At 43.4% G+C, this 23,792-nt stretch overlaps 1 long non-coding RNA gene across 3 annotated transcripts; it reads right to left on the bottom strand.

Moving 5' to 3' along the window:
* Positions 1-687: 687 nt before the first annotated feature.
* LOC135302024 (uncharacterized) lies at positions 688-15,534 on the bottom strand. 3 transcript variants are annotated; one of them, XR_010363712.1, is made up of 4 exons: positions 15,394-15,534; positions 14,091-14,295; positions 10,228-10,293; positions 688-891 (listed from the first exon to the last, which is right to left on the bottom strand). It is a non-coding gene; the product is annotated as an uncharacterized LOC135302024 (long non-coding RNA). The 3 variants fall into 3 exon arrangements; XR_010363713.1 differs by lacking the exon at positions 688-891 and adding an exon at positions 8,131-8,476; XR_010363711.1 differs by lacking the exon at positions 688-891 and adding an exon at positions 8,487-9,150.
* Between the last annotated feature and the right edge of the window lie 8,258 nt (positions 15,535-23,792).

Below are 23,792 nucleotides of genomic sequence, written 5' to 3'. Positions count from 1 at the left end.
GCCATCCTGGTGGCCTACTTCTGGTCATGGCCAAACATCAGCTCCTGCATAAGGCTGCAAGAGCTGGAACCAGTTGCTACAGTAAAGCCATACTGGAATGACTTACCAAAGCAATTATGATGGCTGCTTATACCCAGATGAGGATTTGACAGTGTTTTCTGTAGCCTAGCTCTAAAAACACTCTTCAAGCTCTTAGGTACATTGTGCCTACTAAAAGCTCCCAACCAATGCTCTTTTTTATTTAGCCTTTACCTCAGAGTGCCCCTGAAAACATAAAACACCTGAGGAAAAACAGAATTCTTGCTGACCCCTGAAGAGTTAATCCCTCTGTAAATTGTCTGCCAGCTGGTAGGAAGATCTTTGCAGCACAGCAATGTTTTCACCTGCTGTTTATGTAGCCTGTAGCAAAGGTGTGAGCTGGAGTATTTTTGTGGGGAAGTTTTGCCAGCCTGGACTCTCCCACCAGGAGTGCTCTCCGGCTCAGAGAGGGTGTGCACGTGCATGCAGGGAGACCACAAGAAAAAAAGTCTTGCTAGAAAAATATTGCAGGATTTTTCAGGTTGAGAGTGCAGAGATGTTCCAAACAGCCTTGAACTTCAACCAAAATCCTGATGTTTGTTGCTGGGTTTTTTAATCACTTGTGTCTGCCTTTTGCTTGGGGAAATTCAAATTTATTGTCCCCCAGCTGAGGTCTATTCACACCAAAAGTGGTGCTGGTATGGATTCAGTCACACCTGGTCCATGGGAGATGAATTTGGCTCAGAGTTGGTACAATGTCAGTTATTGATATTCTGTTATTCTTCAGCTTGAAGGTGCATGGATGTTATTTTACTACTTCTTTCAAGCAGATCAATTCTAAATCTATGGTTTTTTGTTCTGCCTAGACCATACCTGTAAAAAATAATAACAGCAGAGTTAGTGTCTTCCCTGTGACTGCTGAACTCTCTAACTCAGACTCTACAGCTCTGGAACAGCAGCTGGCATCAGATCACAGCACTTGATTTAAACTCCACTCCTTGTTCAATAGACCAAAAATAAAAATAATGCTGAGAGATGAATCAAACCCAAGTTTGTAGGTTTCAGGGTTTTGTTTTTTTTTTTCCCCTTTTCCCTGAACATAAAAAACAAAATTTTTTTTAGTCTAGATTACTTGTCTTCCAAAGAGATGACAACAATAAGATACTAGTACCAGGTCCCCCAGGAAGAGATGAGAACACTGACTCACTTTGTAACATTTGTCATGTGTACTGAAACATCCACTGTAGGGTCTTGCTGAGCAGGAGGTAATTTCCCCATCCTGCAAATATTTATCTTTTTGTTTTTTAGATTAAAAAATAATCCAGACCTAAAGAGGGTAAAACCAAAATATATATAAGAAATGAAAACCTGAAAAAGTCAGTACCATCTCAGAAATATTTCCCTTTGACTTGAAACATCCCTAGTTTTAAAATAACTTTAGTCTCACTAGAGTAATTAATTTTCTAGAGAGAAAGAGCAACCCGCATATTTTTTTGTTTTAATATGCTGCTGGTAATTCAGTGTTTCAAAACCTCCTTCTGTAAAGGGGGAAAAAAAGGGAGGGGAGAATAAAAAAGCTGAAAAATGCATCAAAACTGACCATTTCCCACAAAGCCAGTTTTCATTTCTGCATATCAGCGTTTTCGAGCAAAACAAAGCACTACACAACTTTCTTGAGCAGCTCTATTCAAGCAGGACCCGAGGCCAGCAGGGACACTGCTTTAATGTCATGATGTAGCTGCAGAGAACAAAATGATTCTCTTTCCCCCAGCCTGTATAGCAGAGAAATTATAAAGGGGGGGAATTACTATGGTAATGACCACATAGCTGCTGCGTGTTTATGCAGATTGATGACTGACGAGCCAAATCCCAGGCTCTTTACATCAGCAAAGCTCTGCCTGCCACCTAAAAATTGCAATCCAAAGAATTTGCCCAAGAAACTGGAGGGGAGGTATTTTTTCAGTGGATTTGAAAATATTTCAGTGGCTTATCGGAATAAACCTCATTCTTCTTACACATGGAGATGTTGTTTTTAACAAGTCAGAATTGCTTTTCCTAAATGTGGAAGGGGAAACTACCCCAGTCCCCTGGAAATGGCCACTGCTTAGCCTGGGATTAAACAATACCCATTCAAGCATCAGGAATTTCAGGGTTAATATGACAGGAAAGAAAATGGGATCTTGCCTGTTCCCATTCCCAGTAATGTCTAGCCAAGCTGACAGGAAAGATAAAGTTCACTCTTGCCTCCACTTAGCTGGTGCTGGGAAAGAGATTCACACCCAGGAGAAAAGGAGACATGGCATCAGTCGTGACTTCTTGGCATAAATGAAAGGAAATTTTGACAGGCATAAAAATGTTATTTTCTCATGAAAAGCTGCTGCTTCAATACACAAATGGGGATGTTTCTTGGGAAAGCAAAAGAAAGGGGAAAAGAAAAGAGCAGTCTTGGTCTGATGCCAGTTTATAATAATTCACAGTATTGCCCATTTCTCACTGCATAATGATCTCGGGCAAAGGAAATTATGAACTCTTATTTCTGGATCCACATTTTAAATATCAAAATAATTGGGCCAAGGAAAGGTCATCCCTTCCCACTGCTGTTAACCATCCACCTTCCCTGGCAGCTCAGGGCTCTTGCAATAGCTTTTAGCACCATGGAAGGATTCACATTGCTGGTAAGACCAGAATCATCCTGGGAAGGGGGCTGGGAGCCTGCTGGTGTCTGCAGGAAGCTGGAAAATGTAGGCTGCCCCGTGCTGCTGGACATCCTTCATGCACCCAGCTGGGAGCTACCTGTCCTGTGCTGGGCTCTGGTGCAGCCAGCAAGACTTGGTTGCTTGTGTCAAAAGCTGATCTGAGGATCTCACTCAGCCATTTGTTGGCCTCAGCTCAGTCAAACATTTGATCTTCAGCTTTGTCCTCTTCTGGAGACCCTCCAAGCCAAACCTGAAGAGCAAGGTGAGTGCACTCCTCATCACTGACTCCCAACGTGGGTCTCTGGGGGCTCCTGTCAGCTTCATTCTGCTTTATCCCCCTCTGCATGTCTCAGCACTCACACAGTTTGACTCTGAGGAACCCCACATACTGCTGCATGATCTTTATCCCGTCAAGTCCACCTTTCCAGCTCTGTCCAGATAAACCTATGGGCCTTAAAACTACATCTTGCTAGTAAAGGCCAAAATGTGACCCAAACCCAGGACAATGTGAAGTCCTACTCTAACCCTAGGCCAGGGATCACAAAACACCCACTCCCAATTTTAATAATTTAGATGCTTTGCCCTGTTCCTGCCTGACTTCAGAGAAACCCATCTTTAGTTGTTTTCTCACCCTTTTTCCAAGCCCTACAAGCCCCAAATTAGGGCTCAGCAGAGCATCTATAGATCAGCCACAGAAAGAATCACTGCTGCAATGACTGAAGCTCTTTGTGAGTTTGCAGGGCATGCGTGTGCATGTTTGTTTGGTTTGCACACACACAGAGCCTGCACAGGCACTGGGAGTCTGTGCTCTGGAGAGGAGACAGCAAATCTGCATTGCCCCGGAGGCCTGGGGTGAGATTAACTGCAGGACCTGTGATTTGTTGCTACCTGAATGGTGTGCATGCTGTCAGTTTGGTGTGTCTTTATTTCTAAGTGAGTCATATTATACAAATCAATTGCTAATTCAATTAATCATGAAAAACATGCAAAAGGACATCTCCAGGAGCTGATTTAGAGCATGTTATGTACGGGTGATTGAGCAAAGAAAGTTAATCTGGGTCAGGAGGCTTTGATTTTTAATTCTTAATGTCACAGATTTCCATTCTTTTGAACTAAAATCTGACTTACAATTTATTTTTCTGAGGGTGCAGCTTTATAGCTCCATTGACATTGGCATGTGTGGTCATGCATACTGAGTCTGTTCTCTTATGCCTGACAAATAAGAGCTTTTATGGATGCACAGATCAATACAAGCTTAAGATCTATAAAGGGCTGACTGGCAGTATTCATATGCAGGATACATCTCACTGCATTTATCCACAAAGTTGTTTACAGGAGATTAAATTATGATTTCATTGCATTCCTCTTTCCCCATTCTGTGGGAAACTACAAATTTTGATCTTTTGTGTTGCTTTGCAGTTTCTGGCCTAAATCTTACTTAAAAAAACAAAAAACACAAGAAACCCCAAACCAACTCAAAAAACCTAGGTGAAGAACATATGAGTTTTTTTTGCAAAATAATGCCTCCATCATGATATGTATGGAAGACACCCCAGGAATTCAAAGGAAAACAATTGTTTGCACTTCTTGCAGAGACTTAACAGGGGCATAAAGTGACTGTAGACCATTGTGGGGAAAACTCACAGGATGGATTCCTCCTGGAGGCCTGAGTTAGAAGTTTTCAGGGAGTAGAAAACTCAGCTATGACAAATCAAGTGTCAAAGATTTCAGGCTTAGATGCTAATATATGCTTTAGTCCAAAATAGGATGCCGAGTTCCCTCCTGACAGCATGAGAATCTGACATTTCTGTTTTATGGATAGCCCTAGGAAAGAAATGGGGCTATAAATAATGTGTGTGAATGCACAGAGTGAGGGAAAGAGGTGCAAGGAGCTCCTACTTGTCACTGAAAGTATGAGCAATCCTAGACCCTTCTTGCCCTTGGACATGTGGACTGCTGCCTGGCTTCTGGGAGAGCCCTGGGGACAGTGGGACCTGGCACAGGGCTGTGTCCTTCTTGTGTCTGCTGCCAGTTCTGATTCCCTGCTGCAGTCCTGGGGAGCTGCTTGACCCAGCCAAGGTGACCTTGGCCAGTCATTTGGTGATTCAGCTCCAGTCATCATGATGGAACTCAGTGTTGCTCCATCTGAGAGAGATTCCTTGGGTTTGTTGGGATGAAGGAGTTACAGGGCCTGCACTGGGCAGTGCCACAGCTCAGGTCAGGGAAGTCATACAGCTCTGGGGTCCTGAAGGATTTATCATTCCTGTTTCTCCATCAGGCTCCTTCATTGAGTCAGGCTGATTCCCAGACTGGAGCTGGTTGGCATCCTGGCAAATCTGAGTTAACACCCTGAGAGGTGGTAAGAGGCTAAAGGGATCTGCAGGGAACCAGTACATGGAGTTTAGCAGGCAGCTGCTAGACTCCCCATATGTGACATGCACCATTTGGGCTTTCCCAGATAAAGGGCAGCATCATGGAATTTGAAAAAAACTTCATGTTGGAAGTGATCTCAGGAAGCCCTTAGTGCCTCCAGCAGAGATCTCCTGCTGAAAGTGGTGCCAGCTGTGAGACAAAAGGACTTTCACAGTGGGTGCTCCAAGCCTAGGAAAAGGCTCCAAACCTGGGTGGACCAACATTTTTAGGAAATATATGACGAGGAGCAAGAGATTTGATTATTCTGGGAAGAAAGCTATTAATTCCAGATGAGGAGAAATCCCTAAAGGACACAGACTGTCTTCATGACTTTGAAGAAGGTCAGCAGCAGAGAAGCTGTGCGTGGGGAGGTTTCCAGTTTCAGAATGAGATTTTCTTCCAACATAATTGAATATACAGTTAATGCAGGGGGTTGGAAACAAATGCATTAAGGAGGAGAGTACAGCATTACCAACACCTTATAGAGCAGAACTACTCGAGGAACATGAGCAGGTAATGCAGGTAATGGTGATGCATTTCATTGTCACACATCTGGGTAGAAATGGCTGGGATGCTACTCTTCTGAAAGGCATGGAAGCACTTAGATGGATAATCAGAACACAAAAATGACCCTGCAAGAAGAGCACAAGCTGCTGCCCCTCTTTGTAGCCATTCACCCCCACTGCTGCTTCCTCGGAAGGAAGGTCAAACAAATTTTTGACAACAGAGCTGGGAAAGTGGCTTAAAAAAGCCACTGAATCTGTCTTCCCATTCCCATTTCATGTGCAAAACTTGATTCTCTTTAAAGTAAAATTAAGCTTCTTTACCCCACCAGAACTGATTTGTAAAACAATTAACCTAGCTGTCCCTGGTGGGCCTGTAAACCAGGATGGTGAAGAGAGGCCAAGCCTGGAGGAAGGCAAGCCTAAAGCTGTACAAGAATTTTAATCTTCTGCCTTTTTATCCCTGCATTGTGTTCTGAACAAATCACCATGTTCAGGAATTTTCCCAGAGAAGTGCAAAAGTTTAGTGATTGCTTGTGTGAAGTATGTCATCCAAGAAAAGGTTTGAAGAAAGGTGCATGTTTTCCCATCAATCACCCTCTGCACACATGAGCACATTCAGTGCCTTTCTCCTCCCACAAACAGTTCACTGCAGATTTATTCCCCAGGTATTTCCTATTCACTCACTGGCAATTTAATGTGATGAAGGTTATATTGTTTATTTCTTTGTAGATGCCTAACAGGATGAAACAACTTCATAACCAGGAGAATTAACCACCATAACTCATCAATGCAATAGGTGATCTCACCCAATAGCCAGTTAGGTCAATAGCAAAATTGGCCTTTGGCTGTAATTTACAGCTGCCTGCACAGCTGGAAACTGATGATTCTCTACAGAATCCTTCCCCAGTGTTGTTACAAGATGTGGTGCACTTACACATTTTCTCCTTGCAAAGACTTGGTTCTTTCATTTAGAAATACCCAATGATCAGGCTGGAGCCTTCCACATTCCACCTGTTTTGCTTTGATGAATGTAGTTAGGAGAGGAGACCTTTTTTTTTATTTTTATTTTTTTTAAATATCTAGCTTTATATATGTGGAGCTTGCAGTACTGACGTGGGGTCACAAAGTCCTCAACTTTGGACTTCACTCATCCTTTTACAGCTGCTCTGCCACATGCAGGGATGTGCAGCTCCCACTGACACGACAGCTCTGCCTCAAGCCTGCCTAGGGAGGCTCCTGCAGACTCCCTCAGGAATGATTGTTATTTGGGTTTCATTGTGTTTTATTAGCTTTTATGTTAATATGCACTGTACATTTAATTAAAATCTTATAGAATGGCTGAATGCTGAAATCAGGATCTGAAATAGGTTTGGTCTTGGAGTAAGTTTCCTGTTGGGCTGCAGAGTGGTGATGATAACCAAAAATCAAGCCTTTTCTTTTCCCCTGCCTACTTCCCAAATCTCAGCACTCTCTACAGTGGCAAATGTCTCCTTTGACTTCCTGGGGAGGAGGATAATTCTCCCACAATAGACACTGATCTCTCATTAGTCTCCATCCTGTTAGTTAAAAGCTGTTTTTACTCAGACAATCCAGAACTCATTTCCAATCTTAAAAGGGTACACTGTTGGATACTCACTGAGGGTATAATTTTTAACCACTCTGTTTACTGAATTTACAAAAGTAGTTATTGGAGCTGTTTGTATACAGTAATTTTTCCTTAGGCTCCCAAGATCAAGAGCAGGTGACCCAGCATTGCTAACCGTGGTAAAGCTTTTTCCTATTCAAAGGAGACAATATTATCCCATTTGACAGAAAGTCTGTTCATGCCATAACAGCCTGAGGAGATTTTCCTAGAGTTGTGCAGGGCAGACCAGGGCCAGTGTCCCAATCAGGGGTTGTCCCTGGATCTCCTCTCTGAGTCAGGCAGAGGCAAAGCCACTGGATCAGCCCTTGTGGCTCATCCCTCACTGGATCAGCTGCTGCTTTCATGGAGATAAATCCTTAATTCTTAGATACACAGTAAAAAACTTCCACGCCATCAGCACACACAAATATAAAGAGTGATCAGCAAGGTGCAGCTCATTGTACATAAACACAGTCCTTGCCTAGTAATTAACTGGCATACAACTGAATGAAACCCACATTTAAACCCTATTCTGCATGTGCTCCTTACAACTGCACTGGAGCTTAAACATCAGTTATCGAGTTTTTAGAAGGAGGTACCAGTGACACAGCTCAGGACTGGACAGGTGCAAGAAGCCAAGGACCTATCTGGGAGCAGAACAGCTCTTCTGGGAGCAGAAGATCTCAGTTTGTCCTGGCTCCTCACTGTCCTTCCCTGTGCCACCCTGTCAGCACCCAGGGCCAGGGATGATGTGGCTTCAGATTAACTCAGCAAAAGGCAGAAAAGTCTTCTTTCTTGGACGTGGTCAGCACCCTGTGTGTGTACCTGAGAGTGTGAGAGTGAGCACTGGGACCACCCTTGGCAACTCCAAAGACTCACTTGTTAAACTGGGCCCTGCATTTGAGGCGGTGGAGACCTTTATGGCCAGAAATTTTATGCACAGGCCTTAATTAGTTAAGAAGCTGGCCTTTTATTTTCTCCTCTTTATGAAGTGACCAGTAACTTTTTTGATGAACATTCTTTTCTTAATACTTTTTACCCCACTCTGCTGTTTCATTGTCTTTTTAACAATGCCAGCTGCTTCACTTCAAGAATTGGTTTTCTGAAAGTGGAATGCCTCTCATCCTGAAGCATCTCTGGATGGTATCCATTATTGATTTGGAGCTGATGATGGCTGCAGTAGCTGTCTCTGACTCCCTGAGCCACTTAGAGCATTTCTCCTTCAAGATAATAAGAAGCAGCAGAAAGCAAGGAAGAATCCAAGGACTGGCTCTATACTATGCCTGTGCATGCCAGGCACACCTAACAGAATGTATACCAGGGCAGCTCCACTCTCTTCCATTTCCCTGGGGTACTGTGGGATGTTATTTGATACATATTTTACCCCTTAGAAAGGCTCAGAACACATTCACTGAGCACAGTGCATACATTTTCAAAAGGGGCAGTTTTGACTGACATGACCTTGGCTCACAAAGAAGAGAATACCCTTTCCTTGCAGAGGACATCAGCTGCAGTTTCCAAAATACAGATGGTACTGGGAACTCTAGACCTCTGCTTTGCTTTTTATATCCTCAGGCAACGGGGACAGCCCCATGCCAGTTGGCCAAGTACCTCCAGGCTAAAAATATCTCTTTTTCAACCAGAGCTCTTGCTGCAGATGCTGTGAGAAAGTGACAGCTGAATCAGTCGATTCTCCATGGGAAATCTCCTTGGCAAGGTTTTGCTAATGGCCAAGGATGCCACACAATGTTCATCTCCTGGGATGACAGGGAAGAACAGCATGTGGGCAGGAGAGAGCTGCCCACAGCTGGGTACAAATGCTTCTAGTTTGACCTCTCATTCCAGCAGCTGAAGCATTTAGGTGGAAAATGAAGAGGAGGAAATGCTTCTTGGCCTGTTTAGAAGTGGAAATGCAGAATTAATAAATGCCCAGGAGATCATCTGCAACTCTGCCATCCGTACAAATTACTTTGTTACTGACTGGCCAGTGAGAGCTCTGAGCCAGAGACAATGCCCCTGTGCAGGCAGCAAAGAGCTTCAAGAGGAATCAGAATTATGACCTAAACAACAGTGAGTTTCCTTCTTAGTTTGCAAACAATCAGACAAAAACATATCTTTGCAAACTAATCCATCTGAATGCAGCACTCTCAAAGTGCACAAAGGATGGACAGCCTGAAATGTAGGAGTGTGGGACCACCCTTTTGGGACTTGGACACCCAGTTGGCCATAGCTGTCTGAGGACCCTGCAGCCACAGGGGTGGTGACAGTGTGTGCAGACATCTCTAGACAAGGTTTTGGTCAGGAACTTGACAACAGGGAACAAACAGGTTGAATTGCAATGTGAAGCAGCTTCTGAATCCCTGGGGTTCTGGAGGTTCCCAAGGGGTCATGACTGAACCTGCATTGCTTCTTTGGCACAGCTGCAGGAATATCAGGGGGAGTATTTCCACCCCTGCTCCAAACACTGTTCCTGGGTACAGTGCAGTAGAAATACATCTGAGTCCTTTGCTTGGCTTTGTCTCTTATTTATCTGCTCAGATCTCATTAGTAGACTCAGTAGCAGGAAAGCTTTGTCCTTGTTTCTGGTTGTTTTTTTTTTTTTTTTTTTTTTTTTTAACACATAGCCTTTCTATGACAAGCCCTAATGAAGGTCTGAATAAAACCAAAGGATCCTACAGTAAGCACTAAACCTGTCTAATGAAGTTGCAAGGTGTCTGGGTTGTGCTTTCAGAGGGGTGTGCCAAGGCAGCCACAGGGCTGTGGAGCACTGACAAGGCCAGGTCTTCAGCAGGGAAAATTTCACAGGGTATAATGGACTTGCAGAGGGCTTGTGCTAGTTCATGTTTGTTGGGCATTTGGCTCAAAGCTGATAGCAGATTTCCCCAAAGGAATCAGTGTGCTCTCTATTAAAAGGAAAAAACTGATATTAAATGTCACAGTAATTGATGCTGCCTCTTTCTAATTAACTTACCTTTTTCCAAGTCCTTCTACTGCTTCCTCCTTCCTGACACCTTTGCCTGCTGTTTACTGAGACTGCCTGCAAGCAAGAACAGAACAAACCTGCCAAAGATGCAACAGTCCCCCTGGGATTTCCCACTTTGTCAAAAGCTGCCAAGTTGCAGGTGGGAGAAGCATGCTGGCAATGATGTCATGGCCACTACACTCATCCCTGCTGATGGCTTTAAAAGCAGTATTTCCACATGAAAAAAAAAAGACAAATGGAAACCACATGACAAGGGAAGCAGAGGATCTAAGCAGAGCTGCCTCCTAAAGCAGTCTGCAGCACTTGCTTCTCTGTTCTCCTGCCTCCCCCCTTAGACACACTGTGAACAGGGTCCAGATGTGGCTGGGTCTGGATGCCACCTGCCCCGTTCCCTTGACCCATGTGTTGGCAGAGGGCACTTCCAGCTGTCACCCTGTCCTGGTTTCAGCGAGGACAGAGTTAATTTCTTCTCAGTAGTGCTCACAGTGCTGTGTTTTGGAGTCAGAATAAGAATGGTGTTGATAGCACACTGATGTTTTGGTTTTTTGCTAAATTGTGTTTATCCTAAGCCATGGACTTAGGGCTTTTCCCTGGTCTCATGGATTTGGCTCTGACAGTGAGGAGGTTCACAGAAAACACTGGGAGGAAGTGTAGCTGGGACTCAGGTGACCTCAACTGACCAAAGGGATATTCCACAACACAGAATGTCATGCCCAGTATATAAACTAGGGAAGTTTCCTGGAAAAGCATCCAGTCTGGATTCAGGAATCAGTTCTGGCATTGATCAGCAGGTGGTGAGCAATTGCATCATACATCACTTGTTTTCTCCCTTTTTGGTATCATTATCATTTACCATTATTGCTGTATTTTACTTTATTCTCAATAATTACACAGCTTTTATCTCAACATACAGATTTCACTTTGATTCTCCTTCCCATTCCACCAGGGTGGAGGGGGGAAGAGAGGGGGGTTTGAGCAAGCAGGTGTGTGGTGCCTCATTTCCAGCTGAGCTTAAAACCACAACACATCCCATCTTCACCAAAGGCTTTTCCCAGCAGAGAGAGGAAATATGAAGGATTCTTGTGGCTCTGAACACATGCTGCAGCAGGGGAGGTTTCTCTGATTGCAGGTCTATTTCCCACCACTGCTCAGAGACGTCTGGGTCACAGCACCAAAGGTTTGTCTGTTTGACCCAAGTAAACAGATTGAAGATACCCCTCTGAGGGCCCCTGGAGGGAGCCCAGAGCAAACAAACTTAGAGAAAAACATCACTGCAGTGGAAAAGGACATCATGATTCTATCATACTATGTCCTTGTTTCCAAGACACCAGTAAAACTAGAAGGAGAATGGAGAAAAAAGTCTGGATGTGTCACTGAAGTCACTGCAGAGTCCCTGTCATCAGCAATGAGCCTCCTTTACAAAGCTCCTGAATCAAAGTGTCTAATTAAGAACAGCTGACATGTTCAGTGTCTTCTTAGCCAGTATCCTGCTCTTGAGTTTACCCAAGTTTTAGCATCTTTTTTACTATCTTAGTTGGTCAACATTGTCTTTTGCTGGAAAAGAAAGGGAAGGGTTGGGATATCTCATATCAAACAGCATTTTTTCTTGGCAGTACAGAAAAGTGTTAAATCATGGCTTCAGCAGTTGACTCAAAACTCACAGGTAACACCTTAACTGGGATGCAAAGACAATTTTTGGTCACTAAATTATTCTTATTGCTGCTGGATGGCTGAAAAATCACAATCATAAACCCAGCAGCAGGCATTGCAGACAGATTTAAGATAAATCAGTTCCTGACCATGGCATTGTTTGGAGAAGAGCCCCATGCTCTCTTTTTCTTTTCTGAAGTAAAAGAGCAGACTGAGGTGATGGATGTTCCCCTTCCTGATGCAGCTGATTTGGTGTTCCCCAAACCACAGGTCACTGTGGTTTCATTTAGATCTGCAATCTCTTTTTCTCCAGGGCTTTATCCTAGGAGTTGTTATTTCAATACAAACAGTTTGCACGAAGTGTCTGGGCAGAACAGAGACCCGAGGCTGTCACTGGCATCCATGACCATAATAACCTTGCATGAGTAATGCAGCAAAGCCAACAGCTAAGCTATCTTATCCTTGGACAGCTGCAGGGTCCCAATAACCCTCATTATACCACACTCTCCTCCAGGGAGTAGACAGAAAAAAAAAAGAATGAAAAAAAAGATAAGTAATTTATAAAATGTTCAGAGTAGCACAGGAACACAGACACTGTACAGTACACTATTAATTGTGGGATTCTTTTTTGTGCCATACAATATTGATTTTCCTGCAGATAACCAGATATCATTAGTTTGATTAATGCTACCACAGCTTGGAATAACTGGCTGGAAAGTTCAAACTAGGGCATTTTTCAGGAGAAAAAGATAGAGCACAGCTCAGACTTCTCGGTTCATACCTGGGAATATGCTGGCCAGAGGGCTTTGGGGGTGTTAAGCTAGACAGTTAAGAAAAAGCTTGGTAGAGGAGAGCTGGAACTGCTCTACGCAGCCTGTCTGATAATGTCAGGCAGTTCAGCTGCACTCAGGGCTGAGTTTATTTTGGTACCAAACCCCTAGGTTTTCTTCCTAACAAAGGTTGTCACATTTTCAGGCAGAGCTGAGTCACACAGGCTGCCTCAGCCAGAGCTGTGCTCCTGTGCTGCTGGGTGTGCAGGCAGTGGGGCTGTGAACACTCATCCTCTCTGATTGCTTCAGAAGGGAAAGAAGCAGACAAAGCTCCCAGGGACTGGTTTATGAGTTGGCTGGTGCTCAGAGAAGTGTGTTGCTTATTGTCTGAGTATGTGCTCTGCCATGCAAAGGGAATCAGCTTTACTCTGCTTGGGGACATCAACTTGGAAGAAGGAAATATTGAGATACGTCAAGAGCCTCACTAAAACCCTACAGACTCACAACAAAGAGGTCATCTTGGAAAGAAGTGAAAGTCCTGCAAAAAAGGCCGGGGACAACACACACTGGTCCGTTTTCTGAGTGAGGAATCTCTGACACATCTTAAAGTTTGTCAGTGCTACAGTTTAGGAGAAGGTATGGGGCTGAAACTACTGCACTAATGGATGGAGTCTGTCAGCTCAACATCAGCTTGCTAATGTGTCTGGACTCCTGTGGTCCCCAGTCTCAAAATTATGGCAGAAGGAGCAGAACAGTCACTTGATCATCACACATGTCAGGAAATGGAGGAGTAGATGGAGGAACCTATTTTCTTTCTTTTGGCACACTGGGAAGTTAAAAAGCATTGTGTGGGTTTTAGTCCAGAGGGCTAAATAGAAGAGAGGCCAGAGAAGATGATACTGGTATTTGGGCTTTGATGAGTGGATAGCATAGTGTAGAGCATCTGTGCAGACCCCTATGTGGCCTTCTAATTCATGAGAACCATCCCAAAATACAAGAACCCAAGAGGTCTGCTCTGAGGGTGAGATGTGAGCAATGGTAGAGCCAGAGCCTGCAGGAGGGCAAAGCCTCAGCTCTAGCAATGTGTTCTGTTTAAAGGTAGGTTAGAATAGAATACATAGGCTTGTCTTGGGAAAAATCAGGCCAGTTTGGGCAGGTAGTTCTATCAGGAGATGGCATTGCTCTGCTTTGGTGTATTTGTGACAGAATAATGCCATTGTCTTAATGAAGAAGAAACTGCTCTTGGTTGCATACAGAGCTAGATGAAGAACTGGTTCTCCAACAGGTACAATGGAAAGCTTGGAAACTTTCTTATGAGATTTATAGTGTAAGTCTTGTGTTCTCCTTGCTGTGAAGAAGGGCTTACTACTGCAGGCATTAACCAAATGGGACAATTGGTCCCTAAAAATCTGCTGAAAATTGTGCCATTACCTTCTTTCTGTTCACCATCAGCCATCTCTGAACTCAAACTGTGGTAAGAATCTAACTTGCAGTAATTGATGAATTGAAGAAGGGCTTGTTTATTGTTCTTGCCTAAAAATGTAAGCTTTGAAAGCTTCCTCAGCATTTTTTGAGGTGTGACTGATCAGCTGAGTGAGGGGTGTTTTCCAGTTCCTGTAGCATGGAGCAGGCATTTCTGTGGGAGCACAAGAGCATTCCTGATGAGTGTCTCATTATTGCAACATGCTGTGGACTCTGACTTCAATACCTGTTTGGATTTTTTTTTCATTTACAATTTAGACAGCCACTTTCACAAGACTTTTATCTACCTAATCATTCTAATATCCTCCAAAACCAAGAACGAAGAGTTTGTAAGTATTGTTGAAACAAAGCCGTTTCACAAACCCAAATGTACCCAACATTTGCTTTCTATTATCCTCACTGTCCTCACATTTTCCTCTTTACGAGTTCAATTTTAGCAGCTTTGACCTTGTGGAACCTTTTCTCAGCCACAAGTGTCAGCGATCAACTTCTAGTCTGTCTCAAAAAAGCTGTACAATGTAGTCTGTCTTTCCTGCCAAGCATCATAAAGTGCATTAATACCTTCTGCTGTTCCATCCTCTAGGCAACCACACCTCATCTGCATTTATTGCTGCAGAGAGAGTGGGGTGATGTGACCAGCACTTTCTGCAGGCTGGATGGGAACTACAGCTGAGGAGTAGCGCAAGTACCAGAAGTGCAGAGCTGTCTGCCTCCCTTTTGGAGACTCAACTGAACAATTACTTTTTCTTTTTTTTTGTTTTCCTTGTGAAGAAAAGTAAATCTTTTTAACGATTTGCCAATCCTCCAAATAAGAAACTTTGAAACTCCAAAATGAAGTAAAGGCAAGTTTTGAGATATTTAACAGCTACTTTTAGCAATTGTAAGCTTCCAAAGATTGATATTCCTTCTACCAGACAGGTGGGATATAATGAAAACAGAGAGTAATAAGATAGGAAACTGTTATCTAGTCAGTACAAACTGTTAACTAAATCAATAAATTACGGACTTGGGAACTTCTATAGGCTAAATTATTGCTGAATTACTTCTCTGGAGAACTACCTCCAATTTTAAAGTTCATTTACTTTTACAAGATATTGGGTAGGAGTCTGCAAGGAGAACGGACCTACTTCATATATAACTGAAGGACGTTAAAATGCTGAAAAGAAAAATGATGAGCAGTAGAAGTGCTGAGCAGTATCTACACTTCTTACAATGTGCAATTCCCAGTGTGAGTGCAAGAGTCATGACTTACAGAAGTGATTTGTGTTTCTGCGATGCTCCTTGGAATTACCTTACAAATCCTTGCTTTTGGAAAGTACTGAATGAAACTTCTGAACAATTAAGCTCCCGTAACAGATGTCACAATGAACAGTCAGTGACACTAGTCGTGTCTGTGACCTCAGCCTTGCTGTTGCCAGTAAGTGTGACATCAGCTCAAATTCCCCACCCACTTTCCAACTGAAGGATTATATGGAGTGAATGAAATAGTTCTTTGCTGCCAACTTGATTTTAATTATACATGTCCTAACCTTTAGAAAATGTATTTAGATTTTAAAATAATAGTGTGGGGGAGAGTGACACAGGAAATATATGCTTGAGCTTAGTAAAAGACAAAAGACATTTTCTCCAAGTGATAAACAGATGTGAAAATGACAATAATACACATAGTTCTTGGAACAAAGGGGTCATCAAGATGAAGAATATTACATTTCTGCAGTAGTTTAATACTGTAATCCTTAAGTGAAGATTTGATTACAGATTAATATGATATCAGTGAGGTCTTTATCACTTGTGGTGCTGAGACAAGATTAAGTGACCTGCTCACAGTCATGGCAAATCTCTGGCAAGACTGATGCTGACCCCATGCAAGACTCTTTGTTTTTGTAAATTTTCAGGTAACAGCTTTTGCCTTTGTCTCAGTCAAAGGGCTGTGAAAGGAAGGTGAGAGTGAAAGGACCCTGAGGAAAAGGAAAGAATTATTTACATCCAACTGGAAGGGGGTTGGGGGATGCAAATGGGAAATCTGCGACCTCTTGCTCTCTAGGTGTCACAATCAAATCCCTTCCTTGTGTGGAACAGAGATTTCCAGACCACAGCTTGCACTCAGATGAAGTTTTTACACAACTGAAAATACTTACACTGTGTCTGCAAAAGGGGAGAAGTTGTTTTAGGTCATTGTGACATGTCACCTTGAACACCAGCAATCCAACATTAAGATTAACAAAACTGGTATTCAATTTGAAATGTTTTGCAAACATCTTATATTTCCATAATTTTTATTTCCCATCCTCTGTGTGCATCTATATCCAAAAAGACTCCACATGGGGTGCTCCAAAAGCAAGTTATTTGCAATCAAGAGAAACAGGTGCAGTCCCTGAAGCAGGAGATGAAGAGCAGGCAGAAAAGCCAGCTTGAGCATTTGAATCCATGGCCATCACTTTTTCCACTCTTGCTCCTGCCTCTTAGCCCAGTGGTGATTCACAGCATGCATGCTGAATCAGGATTCCCATTGGTACCCACAGCCCCTCACATCTGAGAATATTTCTCTTCTCTTGACTCTAAATATGGAGATCTCCTCTTTCCCTTCTCACCTTAGCTGGTAAAGTGCTTGAAAACATGTTGAAAACATGTGGCTCTGACCGGGGATCAGGACAGCAGCTGTTGATTTAGAATCATAGAACCATTGGGTTGGAAGAAAACTTAAAGATCATCCAATTCCAGGGGCACTTCCAGGGCAGGGACACTTTCCACTAGACCAGGTTGCCCAATGCCCCATCCAACCTTGCCTTGAACACTTCCAGAGATGGGCCATCCACCACTTCTCTGGGCAACAAAGAGACAGAAGATTTTTAAATGCTGCTCTTGAATGCATACACTATCAGAAATTTGTAGTGCCTCTGCATGAACAACTCACACCCTTCAGCCACAGTAAATTAATGTACAGTTGATGGAATTACTAAATCTCAAATAGCAGATGCTGAGGAAATATGGCAATGTCTGTATCCTCTTCCTTCTGTGTCTGGCAGCCCTGGGCCAAGTTGGAGGACAGAGGGACTGATGCAGGACACACCTCTGATGTGACCTGGCAAATCATTCCTCAGTCCTGCTTTGAAGCCACTCTTGTAAAACTTACAAAATCGTCATTCTTTTTATGGAAAAGCAGATCTTCAAACTGGGGTTGGAGGACAAGCCCAACAAATGTGAATGCTGTTTGAAGCTGGATCCAACCACTCCAGCCAGCTGCCTTCAGATGTCGAAAATGACCGGCTTTGTTTTATGTGGCAGATATGAGGCAACCAAGAGCTGGTTTAATTGCAGATTTCCATATGGCAAAAGTCTTTCTTTGAAAAGGGCATCAAAAGGAAAATAGTAAAACATTCAGAACCACGTGGAAGGAAAAGGAAACAATTATTTGGAGCAGATCTGGCTTGAGGGGAGCAGCAAGGCTGAGGCCTAGTCTGGCACTGGCTGAGGATTTTGTCCCAGATCCCTTCACATTGCACCCATTCCCCATGATCTCCAAGCAGCTCTGTTTGTTTGCTATCATCCCCACAGCTTTTTGTGGTTGTTTTGCTCTTTTTCAGCACTCCAAGATAGTTTTCTGATGGCACTGAGAAGCATCTTGATGTAAATGTGAAGCCAGAAGTTTCCACACATGCTGACTGAAAGAAAGCTGAATCAGTAAGAAGAAAGAAATGTGAGACAGAAGAGTTCCATCACACTACAAAATTTGCTTTTCATCGTCCTCTGATAGATGAGATTTTCCTTTGGCTTCTCCTAGAAATATCTGGCAATAAGTACATCAGAATGGTCACCAAAGGTTCAGCTAATGCAGGGTTTTTTCTCAAAAAGTGGCCGAGAGTGGGTGCCACATAAGCAATAAGATGGAATCAGGTATGCACTGACAATCTCCCAACCTCCAGAGAACTAAAGCCCCGTGAGGTACAGTCCCCACCACCTGCCTTCAAGAGATGATCAATCCATTCTTTTGGAGATTCTCACAGAAGCACAGAAACAGTCCCCATAGAACCCAAGGACAGAATCCTCATCTCCATTATTGCTAGTTCATTATCAAGGAAGACTCATCCTTTGGCTGAGTATTATAAAAAATCATAGAATCATTTAGGTTGGAAAAGACCTCCAATATCATCAAGTCCAACTGTTAACCCAGGACTGCCACATTCACCACTAAACCATGTCCCCAAGTGCCACATCTACATGATTTTTAAACACCACCAGGAATGGTGACACCACTGCTTCCCTGGGGAGCCTGTTTCATTGTCCTCAAAACCACTGTAATGGGTCTTATTGTTCCTGAAAGCTCTCCAGGGGTGGCATTTATTTGCTGAATTCCCTCACTGAACAGGAAACTCTTCTACTAAGGGGCAGTTTCTGTGGGGTGTTTATAAAGGTCAAAGCACATGATCATGCACAGGTGTAAGGCATTGAGGCTGCTGCTTTGAAGGACTGAAGTGTTCTAAACCATTCCTGTTAGACTGTTGATTTCCCTGGGACATGCTTTTGGGGAGATGGGCATTTGCTCCATGAGACCTGATGGTTTAGCAGGACCTCAGAATGCTTTTCCAGAGACGTCTTATTTTGAACAGAGCTTCACCTGCATCCACAAAAAGCCTCTCCAGTGTAATGACACAGGGAGTTCTGTGCAAACCTGCCAGGGAGCACAGTGTGCAGGGGTGGCTCTTGCAAGCTTTGGAGGAAACCAGTGCAGGGTTGTATCCACCAGACAAGAAGGAAGGTCACTCTGACAGTAGACCCCTACATCTTCCTCTTTGGAGAACCCCTCCCACTGGCACATAGCCATGCCTTGGCTCCTTTCCAGAACTACAGCATCTCAGCCAGGGAAAATTTGTACAGAGCCTGAAGGGAGTTGGGGAGCTCTGTAAATCCTTCAGCCCAGCCTGTTTCTGTTGATCCGTGGCAGCATGCATTGTATGTCCGGGTATCAATATGATGAATGTTGTGCTGACTTCTGCATTGTGTGTGCCTTGTACTAAATATTGTCTGCTGGAAAGTAAATAACAGCAGATGAGCAAATGGGGCTGTGATGACATTTCAGTGTCCGTAATGTTTCCATCCGCAAAATGCAGAAGTTATGCATCATTTTAACAGTAGGAATAGATAAGCAGTCAGCTCTCTGTATCCGGAAAATCAAAAAGGAAAGCAACATTAGAGGAAATAGATAGGCAGTGGGTGTTCAAGGGCAATGAGTCATCCTTGCCACAAATAAGGCTCGGAATGAAGAATACTAATAATTAGGCAGCATATTTCAAAAGTTCAGCTCTTTCCTCCTTTTTCAAATTATCTTTTATGCCCTGGGGTTATTTTGGAATGGCAGTGTCTGCTTTGGGATGTAGACATGAAGAAAATCCACTGTGGAAAGAAATGACCAAACAGCAGAGAAAAATAAAGTCGAGCTGTAAAGTTTCTTTTTGCTGAAACTCAGGTGGTCCCTCCAGAGGAAACTGTCATGATGCTGGGCAGCCAGCAGAACAAACAAATCCCAGGAAGGACGATTCCTGTGGCCACTGAACTCAGCACTTGCAGGAAGCATCAACAGCACCTGCTTTTTCCCTTTCCCCATGGTACTTATTCCCCTGAGCTTGCTCCGTTTTGCTCTCGTTCAGGGAATGAAACGGGTCCCTCTAGTGGGTGAATCCAGGAGGAAAGATCGTGCTTCCCATTCTGCTACACTGCCTCTTCCCCTCTCGAGGTTCACACCTTCTGCTTTACTGAAGCTGCCTTGGGTTGAAAACAGTGAGGATGTTGACCCTGAATCAGGCTGGGTCTCACCCTAGCGTAAATTCTGGACTGTCTAAAGTTGAAATTTCCAAAGAGCAGATTTGGAGAAAGAATGCTGATTCCACTCTGAATGCCAGTGCTCTGGCTCCTTGGAGGGTGGAAGCAAAGCTAAATGACAGGTGTTGTCTTCACTTAGGAGGATTTGTAGGAAAGAAGACTTTTTGAACCTTCAACATTTCTGAGTATGAAACATAGAATAAATAAAGTTGGAAAAGGCCTCTAGGTCATTGAGTCCAACCTATGACTGAATGCTACCATGCTCAAAAATCATATCACAAACAGCCATGCCTACTTGTTTTTCAAATGCTTCCAGGGAAGGTGACTTCACCACTTCCCTGGGGAGCCTGTTCCAATGCCTAATCACCCTTTCCATGAGAATTTTTTTCCTAACAGTTTCCTAACAATGACATAATTAACATTTAGCCCTAAAACCTCTGAATCACAGAGATGTTTGGGCCTGTCCTAGGTGGAGACTAATCCCTTTCTGAACTGGAATAAGCCTTAAACCATCAAACATGAGTCCTTGTGAAACCACAGGTCTGCAGTGTCATCCCTGTTCCTTCCCTGCTTCCCTCTGCTGCAGAGCTCTGATTGCAGCAGCCTGACTTCAAGCACTGGCAAATGTCAGCACTGACACTGCTGTGGTGGGTGCATGCCATCATTATAATCTGTATGCATTTAGCCATCCCAGCATGATAAGAGAATGATTAGGAGAATAGTTAGAGAGTAAATTAAAAACTCCCAGCAGTTTCCTGTGTGAAGGTACTAACTTACAGGCATATTTTTTCACAGCATTACTGAAAAATGCCATTAGTTATACCTGTGAATACATGTTAGATTTAAACCCCTGGTGAGAATTTTTATTAACATACAAATATGTTAGGGCTCTTATGCTGCTTAAAATGTAATTAACCATCTTCTGAAGATTAAGGGTGCATAATCATAAAAGAAGTGCACTCTTGTGCATTTAATTCTTCTAATCTGCTTTATGTTGATGTTAGTGTGGAAGAATAATCACTAGTTTGCCTAAATAGTTTGGGTTTGTGCTGTAGGAAGAAATTGTTATAGGATGCACTTCTAAACCTAAAATTTGTAGGCTTACAGTGATGGAGGATGACGAAGTGCACAGAAAGATTAGGAAAAAAATGCTTCTTTTATTCTTTTGCTGCCGTTGCAAATGCCCTGCAGTGGCAAAGCTGTTTCTGACAGTTTCATTCAGCAGACAAAAAGGAGGAAGGGACAGGCACACCCAGTGAATGACAAAGATAAGAGCAGTAAACTTGCAGTAGTCTCCTTAAGTACTAATTTAAACACATAATGTGTCATGTGGGGATTCAACAAGATTTTCTGAGAAGTATGAAAATGAGCAACCAACACAAGTCAGAGAGAGTTTTGCTTTGCTGTGTTGTAGTAAGAGAGCTGAGTTTGTGAAATGCTCTCTAAAAAAATAATTAATGATTTTATGTTGTCATTAAAACCTGCTATTGGAGTAGTCAGGGGTGTCACAGTCCCCATGAAATGTCAATCAGGTTTATTTGAAAAGTGGTGAAAACCTTCAGGGCCATAGAGTATGGCTCTTCAGAGGCTGCATTTTCCTAGCAACATGACATACAAAGTCATTAGGTAACTTAGAGACCTCCACAGAAATATTTTTTTGTTCTTCTTCCCTCTTGCAAACTAAGAAGAGATAAAGAAAGAACAGTGAAAACTGTGGGGTGAAGACATTTGCTGATAGCCATGACTGCATGACTACACACTGAAGTTGTGTAACAAGTGTGCAGCCTGATCCTAGCAGAGTCAGTGGGCAGAAACTCCCATGGAAAACATGGGATGAAGAGCCCATGGCACTCCTGCTTTTGTGGAGGAGTCAGAGGGGATGGAGACTGGCTGGTGATCCATGAAGACCACCAAAGAAGGGAGTTTCCTCCTCACTGCAATAAGCAAGGGCTCTGCAAAGTCCTGTAGGAAAAGCAGCTTCCAAAATCAATTTTAAAAATGGAAAAACAATTGCTAAATCATTCCATACTTTTTAAAAAAAATAATAATTTATGTTAGGAGGGTCCTTTAGCCCTCAGCTCTTTGTGGGACCAATAACAGTTTGCAGCAGGATATTATGGCCGAGTGGACCCTGCTCCAGGGCAGGCTGGTGACAGTGTGACTACAGGGAGCAGTGACACACAGCCCAAGAAGGGCTCCTTGGCTGCTTCATGCTTGTTTTCATTATTTCCAAGTCAATGCAGAGGCTTTATTGAAAGTTGCTTGTTTTCATTACAGCTTCCTTCTGACAGGTGTGACAGGCAGCACGACAGGTTGCTCTGGGCCCTTCGCCATGCTCAGCTCTTGAGGCAAAGCTGCTTTCTGTGATTCCCTAAAGGAGGCAGCTGCCAGGCTCCTTGTGGCCACCTGTGCTCGGGGACTGGCATGCAGCATGCCAGGGAAACCGTTCCTGTGGAGAGCACACACAGCTTTTCTCCTCGGCGCTGACAGGGAGCCACAGAAGCTGCTACTTGGGGAGCAGGGGCAGGGGAAACTCCTTCTTCCCCAGTCAAAACCCAGCACGACACCATAAAAGTTCCCCCAGGTTTTCCATCAGGCCCACAGACCAGGATGTTGCACAAAGACCATATTGTACCTCTAGTCTTTAGCTGGGAGTCCTTTACAAAACTGCAGGGAAATACCCAAGGTTGTTCAAGCATGAATAGTGCTTCAGACCCGTTTGGTGCTTTGTTCCAAGCTGGTATTCCCCACTGCCTCTTCCCCACAGCACTGGGCAAAGGCTGCATCTCTGTTTCCACAGGTGCCAGCAGCACCAGCACAGAGCTGAAGGGCGCTGTCAGATCACAGCAGGCTTCAGCCACATGCATATTCTGGCTTTTCAGAGAGGCATTAACTGGGTTAAATCTTAAAATCTTACTTAAAATTGCTGACAAGTTGAGTGCTCAGTTCCCTTAGGATTTTTGAGCACGTGGAATATACATACCCCAGCCAATGGAAAGGACACCAGATTCCCATTCCCAGCTTGTTTAAGGACTGCTAGTGTGAACAACCTTGGACAAAGTGCATTTGAGAACCTGATTAATTCTGCTTGCCATTCAATCTTGCACTAAATAAGACATGAAGTTCCAAACACAAAACCAGCCGTTCTTCTGTTCTAACAGTTTGCTGTCAACACAAGACAATAAAATATGAATATTTTAGATTCATAATGCAGACAAATAGGAAATAGGAGCTGTATTGTGCTTCACATGCATGGCTAACTCAGTAATGCTAATGTGATTATCTCACTGAACTTTTGTGCTGTCGCTTAAGGGTAACTTTGCCTTGCTTAGCTGGGGTATACATATTTGTTTCACACAGACTTAATGTCTTTTTTTAAGTTTATAGAAATAAGGAAGCCTGATTTCCCTCCTCTGTTACAAGGTAGCATCCTTTCTTGGCAATAAAGTCTTGGGCATAAAAATCATAAAATGATAGAGTTTTTGGTTCTTGGAGAAGTAAGGATGGTGGCTAGCAGTACTCCCATCCTGGACTTCCAGGCAGCAGATTTTTTTTCCTGTTTAAGAGATCAATTCACAGAGTCCTTTGGGAAGCAGTGCCAAGGAGTTCAGAAAGGCTGGAGATTCCTCAAGAAGGAAATCTTAAAGGTGCAGGAATATGCTAACTCTAGGAGCTGAAAGCTGGCTGAAACTCAGGAAAAAAATAAAAGAGTTCATGACCTTTTGAAGAAGGGACAGGCAATTCAGGAAGACTACAGTGATATCATGAGGTTATGAGGGTCAAAATTAGAATTGAAGTTAGAAAAGCATCAGAAATAGAAAAAGCCTAACTGAA

The sequence above is a fragment of the Passer domesticus genome, chromosome 6, assembly GCF_036417665.1.
Source record: "Passer domesticus isolate bPasDom1 chromosome 6, bPasDom1.hap1, whole genome shotgun sequence".
Lineage (NCBI taxonomy): Eukaryota > Metazoa > Chordata > Aves > Passeriformes > Passeridae > Passer > Passer domesticus.
This window is presented reverse-complemented; position numbering and strand designations above follow the sequence as displayed.